This window comes from Thermobia domestica, chromosome 1, assembly GCF_964235325.1.
Source record: "Thermobia domestica chromosome 1, izTheDome1.hap1.1, whole genome shotgun sequence".
Classification (NCBI taxonomy): domain Eukaryota; kingdom Metazoa; phylum Arthropoda; class Insecta; order Zygentoma; family Lepismatidae; genus Thermobia; species Thermobia domestica.
Window position 1 is genome coordinate 281,995,302 of NC_137454.1, and position 10,526 is coordinate 282,005,827.

Below are 10,526 nucleotides of genomic sequence, written 5' to 3' on the forward strand. Positions count from 1 at the left end.
CAAAAAAGGGAAGAATGAGCAAACCCAAAATAAAAACGATGCTCATTGTCTTTTTTGACATCAAAGGCATCGTCCACCATGAATTTGTTCCTCCTGGACAAACCGTCAACGCCACGTTTTACGTGGAAGTGCTCAAGAGACTCAAACGAAGGGTCAATCGGGTCCGACCAGACATCGGAGACGACTGGAAGCTGCACCACGACAATGCCCCGGCTCACACCGCCTTTCTTGTGAACAGCTACCTGACCAAGGCCGGCATCCCAACGCTTCCGCAGCCGCTCTACAGCCCAGATGTGCTCCCCGGACTTTTTGTTTCCTCGCCAGAAACGCCCGATGAAAGGCAAGCATTTTGAGACGACAGAGGGGATCCAAGCAGCTTGCACCGCGGCTCTCAAAGCTATTCCGGAGAATGACTTCCGTGACGCATTCAATGCTTGGAAATCGCGCTGGCAGCGCTGCATCGACGCAGAAGGAGCCTATTTTGAAAGTTTTTAAAGAATTGTAACGATTGGCTCAATATTTTGTTTTAAATCGACTCACTCCTATTACTTTCCGGACAAACCCTGTATCTCGGAATAGTTGTAATAGTTTTTTGTATTAACGTGCAGTGCTAAGTATGAAGATTTGATCTGATTTTTTTATTTTTACAGCTTGTTGTCTAAACTGCAACATTAAAGTAAATGTAACTAAATATTTTATTCATATTTGCTATTTGAATAGCTTTGTTAAACAATTAAATTACAAAGTGGATGCGTATTGTATGGACTGATTGTTTGTAACATAGATTCCAGGAACGGTTAAACAATGCAGACCCGCGACAAAATCTTTTTGTCAGATAATAATGTATTATTTCGCCACACAAGACGCTTCTTTTAGATTTCAGCATAATTAATTAAATAACTACCGAGATACACAGGTTTCTATGGTAGAAAAGAAATATTGCGTCACACTCAAGATTTCTTCAAAAGGGTTGTCCTAACCGAGATTTGGCTACTTAAGGCTTCATTCGGTAAACCGAAAGTTTCTGTTTATTTCTGTTATCTTTTTTTCTTTTCCTTTTTTCTTTTTTTTATAATTCAAAGTTTTGTTTCCGTTCTTTCTCCCTCTGACCATTATTTCATGACAGAACTCTCAAATTGGGAGACTTCAGCAGTAGTGAAAGAATACTCGAGGTGCTATAGGCAGTAGGTTAGAAACCCGTGTGTCGTGGGTTCAAGTCTACTCAAAGCCAACTTAATACTTTTAAATATAATTTGTTCTTGCGGGTGTATGATGACTTCTCTTTGCTCAAAGTTCTCCATCTAGAGATGAGATGCAAGAATCATGCACATGTTAACCGAGAGAAAGAGAATGGAAATATCTCCAATTGAAATATTATCCTAAACATTCGTCGATATTCATATTTGATTATGTTTTGGTTCATTTTTATTTATTCTTCTTTACGAAATTACAGTTCTCGATTACTTAGAATGTAGCAAGAGATAGTGAATGATATATTACGGCGTATTAAAAAATCTTTGAGTTTTACGTCCCATGGTTATGGCGGTTAGGCTAAAGGAGACGGTGATGATGACTAATGAATGAAATGATGGAATGAAGAAAATGGGAGGAAACGGGAGAACCCCGAGAAACCCACGCACGCGGTGTTTGTCCACCACAAAGTTCACTTGGCGGGAGCATGGTTTGAACCCGGGACCCCAAGCACCAGAGGTGAACGCTCTACCCCTGACCCACCGCGACCCCAGGCGTATTAAAAGAGAGAACTTGTATTCTTTTGATTTCGTATATGCTTCTGATAAAAGCATGCTTGCATTATTAATTGGGGGTTAAATTACATAAACTCATGTTATGTGCGCACATAATATGACAATTTGTCATATTTTAGAAATATGAGAAGCTTTCAATTGATGCTATGGTTTTCGCAAATTGAATTGACACGCACTGCACATCATGCTTTTACTTTCTTAAATTGTCTTTCTTTTTTTCTTTTCCGGTTGTATTTCTTTTCCGTCTTTTCTTTTTGTTTCATTTTCCGAACACACTGGATACCAGTACTATAACTCCAGAAAATATTTCTGTTAAGTTTGTTGTGTAAATAAATAATAATAATAATACATTTAGAAAAATAAAAACTACGATCGTTTTGCTGATTACGCACCAGATCAAGCACCAGAGGTGAACGCTCTACCCCTGACCCACCGCGACCCCAGGCGTATTAAAAGAGAGAACTTGTATTCTTTTGATTTCGTATATGCTTCTGATAAAAGCATGCTTGCATTATTAATTGGGGGTTAAATTACATAAACTCATGTTATGTGCGCACATAATATGACAATTTGTCATATTTTAGAAATATGAGAAGCTTTCAATTGATGCTATGGTTTTCGCAAATTGAATTGACACGCACTGCACATCATGCTTTTACTTTCTTAAATTGTCTTTCTTTTTTTCTTTTCCGGTTGTATTTCTTTTCCGTCTTTTCTTTTTGTTTCATTTTCCGAACACACTGGATACCAGTACTATAACTCCAGAAAATATTTCTGTTAAGTTTGTTGTGTAAATAAATAATAATAATAATACATTTAGAAAAATAAAAACTACGATCGTTTTGCTGATTAAAAAAATATTTACGCGAAACAAAGTTGGAAGTTAAATCATCTTGATCTGATATTTTTTCATAAAGTTTAATAGAGATATTAAAACTGATAACTAACAAAAGTGAAGGTAACGTTGAAACTAATAATGTAAAACATTCAGAAATTTTACAAAATACTGTAATCAGTGAAATAAAATGAATGTTTGACCAACATTGATTTTTCCTTGGTATATCTAAGGTTAAATAAAATTTCTCTTTAATTCTTTCATGATATCAATCGCTCTGTAGATACTAAACGGTGTCTTCTGATTTTTTTTTTTTCGTTGCAGAGACATGGATATTTTTATATTTTCTGAAGTTTGCTACACTGACATTTTTCAAACAAACTAGAGCACTTTTAGAACGCCTTGTGTAGTTCTTAACCAACAAACCTTAGTAGCATTGTTGCTTGTCTCACATTCAGGATATAAAAATGAAGTGTGAATGTACTTTTGCTCGTGAACATACTATGTGATTGTGATTTGGCATTACTCGAGTAGACGGTTCTAATATATGTTGACACATTTCTTACATTTTCAGGTTAGGTTAGATCATTGTATTTCTTTTAGCAGACCACGCACTAGATGAGGAGCTCCATTATTTGGAGATTGATTTCAGAAAACCTCAGTAAATTGAATGTAGACATGACATAAAAACTACAGTGCATAAAATAAAAACCAACTTCTGCTAGGTTGCCATTAAAAAGCACGAATGTTATCTAACCGAGTCAAGGGAGAAACGCAACTGGGGAGGAGGGGGTGCATCCGTAAGAAGCAGAGGCATGAGCGATGGGGTATACGCATAAACTAGAGAAGAACACACACATACCATACTTTCACTATTACTCAAAATTCATTTCAATATGTTGTACACTGACAGTACTTATATTCACACTCTCATTCTTTCACGAAAAATGTTTAACATCTTGTTTTACCTATGAATTTTCTATTTGGTAGAACCGCCTGTTCGAGTGAACCACGTGATTTTTCATGTCTTAGAGAAGTAATATATCTTTTAGCATTATTTGCCTTTTATTGCTTTAAGAGTGGAAGACTACTTCAAAGGTGGTCATTAATTGTCTAGGACACAGGTGCAGGTTAAGTTTGTAGGCAGCATTAGGAAGAATTTTTGAAAAATTAAAAATCTTCCAATTTCTTGGAAAAGCTTTTACTACACACGCTCCAACTTCATCAAAGAGTAAGGCAGCTCTACATAAGAGAGTAGAATAAAGTAGGGCAAGTTCTTCTTGTACGCAATTCATTCATTTTTGATTTGTCCAATGATTCCGATTCCAAAAGAACATTCTTCCCAACAGTTCTTTAAATGGTGTTATGTTTAGCAGTAAGGGTCCAAAAGCAACTAAATGAGCACAAAATTTACAGAAGAAATGGATGATGCTGGTACCTAGACCTAACGTAACCAATATAACCCAACCTACCCTAAGCTAACCTAATCAAATATTAGTTGAAATAAGCGAAATTCTATCATCGTTTTTTGAAAATTATGCTGGATCTCTACATTAACATAATCTGACATAAACTGGCTTAATGTGAACAGAAATTAGCCAAATTGTAACATTTTTTAGAAACAATTGCCGCACCCCTTCTGCTAAACATAAGCCATTATATGTTTCGACGAACCAGTTCCTCCGAAATGGAACCGGGTTAGGAATCCTTGTGATTCCTGCTGACAATGTTTCACTAATTATTTTAAACTTTGCTTTAAAAGTAACGAAAAATTTACTATCCTAATTTCCACTCTTAGAATAGTCCTAAATTAATCAATCTTTCAAGTAGTCAATATTCAAAATAATAAACGAAAATATTACACCAGAAAGGAACGTATTTCCTAATTTCACAAAGTTCTAGAAAACAATTCACAGAAACCTAAAACTAGCCATTATATCAGAATTCATATGTAGCAGAAGCAAATGAAATAACACATTAATTTTTACTCACATGAGCGAGCTAAGCACCCTTAACCTCCAACACAACTACTCTATATGTATACATTAAAAAATATATTAAACAAAAAATAGTTACATACTACCCAAAAATTATATCGATGAATACAATTCGGAAGAATAAACCGTAATGGCGCCTAATAAAGAAGTCACGTCCTGAAGAGCTCCTAAGAAGAATCGAGTGATTTGTGATTTATGTGTACAAAGTGAGGTAAAACAGAGAGAAATGGAATTCTCTGTGATTTATGTGATAAGTGGAATCATTTTAAATGTGTTAAAATAATGGAAAAGAACCTTCCAGATGAAAATACGGAGTTGTGCCAGTTGTGCCAGTAGTGATGTCAATAAGGTGAAGGATAAAGTCTATCAGGATTAAACAAATGATTGTAAACAGTGCGATAGGAAATCCCTGCTGGAGATTATCAGTAGCGTAGCGTGATATTCCTAAATGGGGATGCCAAAGTTAGTCACTTGTCTGATATAATACAATACAATGCAATACATGTTCAATGTGTATTCTCCTTAACAAGTGAAAAGATTCACTATGCAGCAAACGTTGTTGCGACGACTCATGTTTTATAGTTTTCTTCATGAAATTACCCAAATCTGAAATACCGTTTGAACACCACTCCGACTCCTTTGCCCCAAACATAATGCAGACGAAACAACATTTTATTCCCTACAGAACACCCAGGAAGCCAAGAAAACCTATAATCAAACCACGAAGACTAAAATATTAACTGATTGCTAGATGTTGCTTTTATGGAAAGCTTTGGGGTAGGTGGTCTCCCTTTCAGAGAGCAGCGCTGCCGAGATATGGTAGTTGTTAACAAAAAATCAATTAAATTTGTGTCTGGTACTGTTATCGTAGTCATCATTTGCTAAAAGTTAGTAAGGTACTATACCTTGTAGCAGCCGAACACTTTCCACAGCTTTGTCTCTTAGTTATAAATGCAGTTTTCTTCATACTACAATAAAATAATAAAACAAATATTCATTTCAAATCACAACACAAAAGACACTTTATACTGCCAATTTATCTTGACCACCAACGATTAATGTTGCTAATCAAAAGCATAAATCTTGTACAGAACACAAGGGCATAGCCAGGGAGAGGTGAGCCAATAATTTATCACAAAAAGGGATTGTAAAGCCATGTTCATGAAACTACTTGCAGAAGCTTTATATTTAGCACGGCATAATTTGCAATCATCCCATATGATTACACAACATAAATAGAAGATTAAGAGGCTGAGTCTGCCCATTAAGGCGCGCCAGGGGCGAATCCAGGACCGACTTCTGGGTTGTCATACTGCTACTTTTAAGGGCTCCAAACTTTGGGATGGGTTTTATTTATATATATAAAATAATAAAGTTTCCTTTTCTGGGGGGCGTTCCCCCCCTGGATCCGCCACTGAGGCCCGCAACCAGCCATTAAAGTTTAAGAGAGAGGCACAAATATGCTAGGGGGTCCAATCGTCACAATTCTGGATCTCTTTTCTTAATAACTTCTATTAATATTTAGGAGGCCAAAACATTTAGGGGACCAGGCTCCCCTAATTGCACGCCTGGTGAGGCATACAGAAGCAAATGTGTAGATTACGTTAGACGCCAATAAACAATTGTCTCAGCTCCTTTTCTGCCACTAGCATTGTGACGAGAAAAACCGGCTCCACTTTTGTATGAATATTGTTTTCAGTTTAATTCCATTTATTTCTCTCTCGTGGGCAGCTTCTTTCTCCGCATACCATACTTCAATCTCGTTTTTTTTTAATGCCACCCCTAGAAATTTGTCATCTTGGGTCCGGACCTCAGGTGCCCGTTCGTGAATATGGGCCTAAGTGTGTATATCATTTGAAGATACAAATAGAAAGCACTTAAAGCAACTCTGGGGGCCTATTTCTGTGTATCTACTTCATTGTCAGATATCCAGATACGGAAGAACCCAAGTAAACTTTGTGAAGGGCGGAGGGTGGCCTACCAGATCGGTGACCGTGATTCTTCAGAATGCATTATAGTTATGCTTGTGTATGTGAGTCCTCTCAAAGAGTATCTGGATACACCCTGGGACATGATATATATTTATGATGTAGATTATTAGTTTGCCTTTAATTACGATTATGATTACGATGCATTTAATTACGATTAAAGCATAACTATTTTTATACTATCACTTACATAAGCGACATGCTTCATAATGGCGTTCAACTAACTATTTATGTTTTGTTCTATTTCCTTGACAGCACTGGTACGCTCTATATAGAAACCATAGCTTAGTTCAAAATATATAGAGTTGGCAGTACTTGAGCATACGCCAGCTTATATATAAAGCAAATGTTGGGTTGCAAGGGATGGCGAGGAGTAGGAAAAGAAGTAGTTGGGCATGTGCATTCGACAGAAAGCAGACGAAAACCCCGATGCTTGCAGTAGGCCTGGATGCCCAAGGAACATAGCATACAAAAAGAGGAAAGACAGAAAATGTGCATCTGAGTGATGCGCATGCGAAGGTTCCGCTTGCCAAAGTAAAGCGAGAGAGCACATCCAGAAGATTGCAGTGGAAATAATTGTGGTAATAGAAGCAAACAATTTATAAATATAATGAAATACGTACTTTTTCTTATTAACAGGGGATGCCGGGCATACAGGTGTTCCCTTACGCTACGCCGGTGGAGATTATAACCCTTTTATAACAGGACTTGCAAAAATTACAAGTTGAAAACGACAAACTTAAAGAACACAGTAGTGCAAGGACTATTGATAATTATAGCAAGTAGTAAGTAATAACTGTCAAAAGAAACCTAAAATACAACTGTTTGCTGATATCCAAGACAGAAACATTGCCACGGAATTGATAAGAAGAGGATTCAATGCTACCGGTGTTGTAAAACCGAGGGCAAAATTTATGGCGGTAACTGCAAATTGCAAGACAATGTGTTCAAATATGGATGCAAACGATGTCGTGGTCTTGACGGGAACAAATGATGTGGCGAAAAACGAAACGAATGGATTGGGGTTGTCTCTTAAGCGTAGATTGATAGAACTTCGGAATACAAGTGTAGTGTTTTTTTTTTTTTCTGTTCCCCATCGTTATGATTTACCAAGTTGGTCATGTGTTAATAATGAGGTTGACAGTGCGAATCAAGAACTCTCCATCCTTTGCAAACACTATACTAATGTGAAGTTTGTAGATATAAGTAAAATTGGTAGTCGTTTTCATACAACCCATGGTCTGCATTTAAATAGTCTGGATAAATTCTATGTATGCGATAAAATAGTAGGGTTATACCGATACTTCCAAAAAACTGGTAGTTGTAACTGAGGTCGATCGGGCAAGAATGATATACTCTATTGTGAATAGTAACTCTTATGTGCCCAAGAATATACTAGGTTTAGAGATAACTACAATTATAGTATAGGATATATTAATATACAAGGTCTTGATATGAAAACTTTGGTCCTAAATGAAGTGGCCAATGAGAATAATATCAATGTTATCTGTTTGTCTGAACATTGGTGTCACGAAGATAATATTAAATTTAACAAACTGGAAAATTATCAGTTAGTAAATAGTTACTGTAGAAAGTGTTACATACGAGGAGGGGTAGCTATATATTTAAATACTGAGATTAGAAGAAATTGTAATTCGTTAAATTTTGAGCATCTCTGTGACGAACTAAACTTTGAAATTTCAGGAATCGTCATTGGTGACATAAAATTAATTATAGCATCTCTGTATAGATCCCCAAATGGGGACCCCTTTAAATTTTTAGACAAACTTGAAAATCTATTGAATTATCTTAGTAAGCCTAATTTTAATAACTATAAGATTATTATTGGGTGAGACCTTAATGCAGAGTTTGATGTAACAACTAATAAACAGACAGTCACTGGATTCAAAAATCTTTTAAGACAATTTAACTTTCACTATGTAAATAGTAAGCCCACGAGGACTACTGCATGCTTAGACAACATAATAACAAATATTAATAGAGCTCATGCTACTAGTACAGTTATAGATTTTACCTTTTCCGATCATAAATTGGTTTTACAAAAGATAGATAAGAATAATTTCGAAACTCACAATTTCACGGATGTAAGATATGTTATCACTAGGCCATTAACTGAAGATAAACTGTCAAATTTTAAAACTGCTTTATCTCATGTAAATTGGGTTGATTACCTGGGCGGCTCCAGCAATGTTTATGGAAACACACTATCTGCCAATGAGGTATTTAAGCGTTTTCTTGATGTGTTCCTTCATATTTTCAACTCAGAAATACCAAAAAGGAAGTGTAAAGTTATTACTAAAAACAATAGAAAGGAAAACAGAAATAGCAAAATGGAATGGTATACTCCAAAATTGGCTATGAAATGTAAACTAATGATACTGTATAATCGATATAATAATGTAATGCCTAAAACAACAAAAGATGTATATATAAGTGCTAGGAAGGAATACAAACTTGCCATAATTACAGCTAAGAAAACACACATTATGAACAACATTGAAGCATCAAGTAATAAATAAAAAGCCGCATGGAAGGTGTGGAAGGAATTCTGTCGCAAAAGAGAATAAGAAAGAAACAATTCCTATAACACCCAATGAATCAAATATTTTTTTATTGAATCTGTTGACAGAATACGTAGCAATATAGCATGCTCAACTATAACAGGGTCAAACACCACAATACCTGTGTACAGCATACTAATTTTATATTTAATTTTGTAAGTGTAACTCCTAATGAAATACAGGATATAGTTAACAAAATGAAGTATTCTGAAAGTACTGACATATATGATTTATCAAGTAATACAATTAAAAAAGTAATAGATCATATATTATTCCCACTCACTTTTTGTATTAATAAATGCTTAATTGAGGGATATTTTCCAAGTGTGCTCAAAGTAAGTAAAGTAGTTTCAATCTACAAGAAAGGTGATAAGAGTTATCCAAGTAGTTACCGACCAATTTCTCTAGTTCATATTTTCTCAAAAATAATAGAAACAGATATGTATTCTCAACTAAGTAAATTTTTTAATGAGTACAACTTAATAAGTAAATCTCAATTTGGCTTTAGGGCAGTCTTATCAACGGTTAACGCCCTTGACGTGCTGGTGAGAGAGGTTACACAAGCTTTTAAAACAGGTTCTTTGCTCATGCTACATTTTGTGATCTGAGCAAAGCTTTTGACTGAGTAGACCACAGTCTACTGTTGAATAAATTAACTAGTTAGGGCATAAATGGCACTGGATTGACCTTAATTAAAACATATTAGGAAGACCGAAACAAGTTGTCTTTACAAACGGTATACTGTCTCAAATGAAAAGTCTAAAGTGTGGCGTCCCTCAAGGGTCGGTGCTTGGTCCACTTTTATTTACCATAATGATAAACGATCTACTAAGTTGTGTACAAGCTCAATCAATATTGTATGCTGATGACACCACTTTTGTAAACATAAATCATGATGTAGACAACCTTGTACACATGGCAAATAGTGTTTTAACTGAAGCAAGTAAGTGGTTTGAAGTTAATTGTTTTCATCTTAATAGAAACAAAACACAACACATGTTATTTGGCTTGAGGGAAGTTCCAAATATTAACATCACTAATAATGTAAAATTTCTGGATGTTTATGTTGATAGTAGGTTATCATGGGAACCACATATTCAATATATGGCTAGTAAATTATCTAGAGTTGTCTATCTTCTGAAAAGACTGAAACATTATGTATCGGATGGTTATGTAAGAACTGCATATTTTGAATTCTTTCAAAGTATTCTCTCATACGGTATACTCTTTTGGGAAAACGCTTCAGGTATCAAGGATATCTTATTAATCCAGAAAAAATTAATTAGAATTATGACAAATTTCACATCAAACAGTGCATTGTAAACCTTTATTTAAAAATTTGAGAATATTAACTGTGA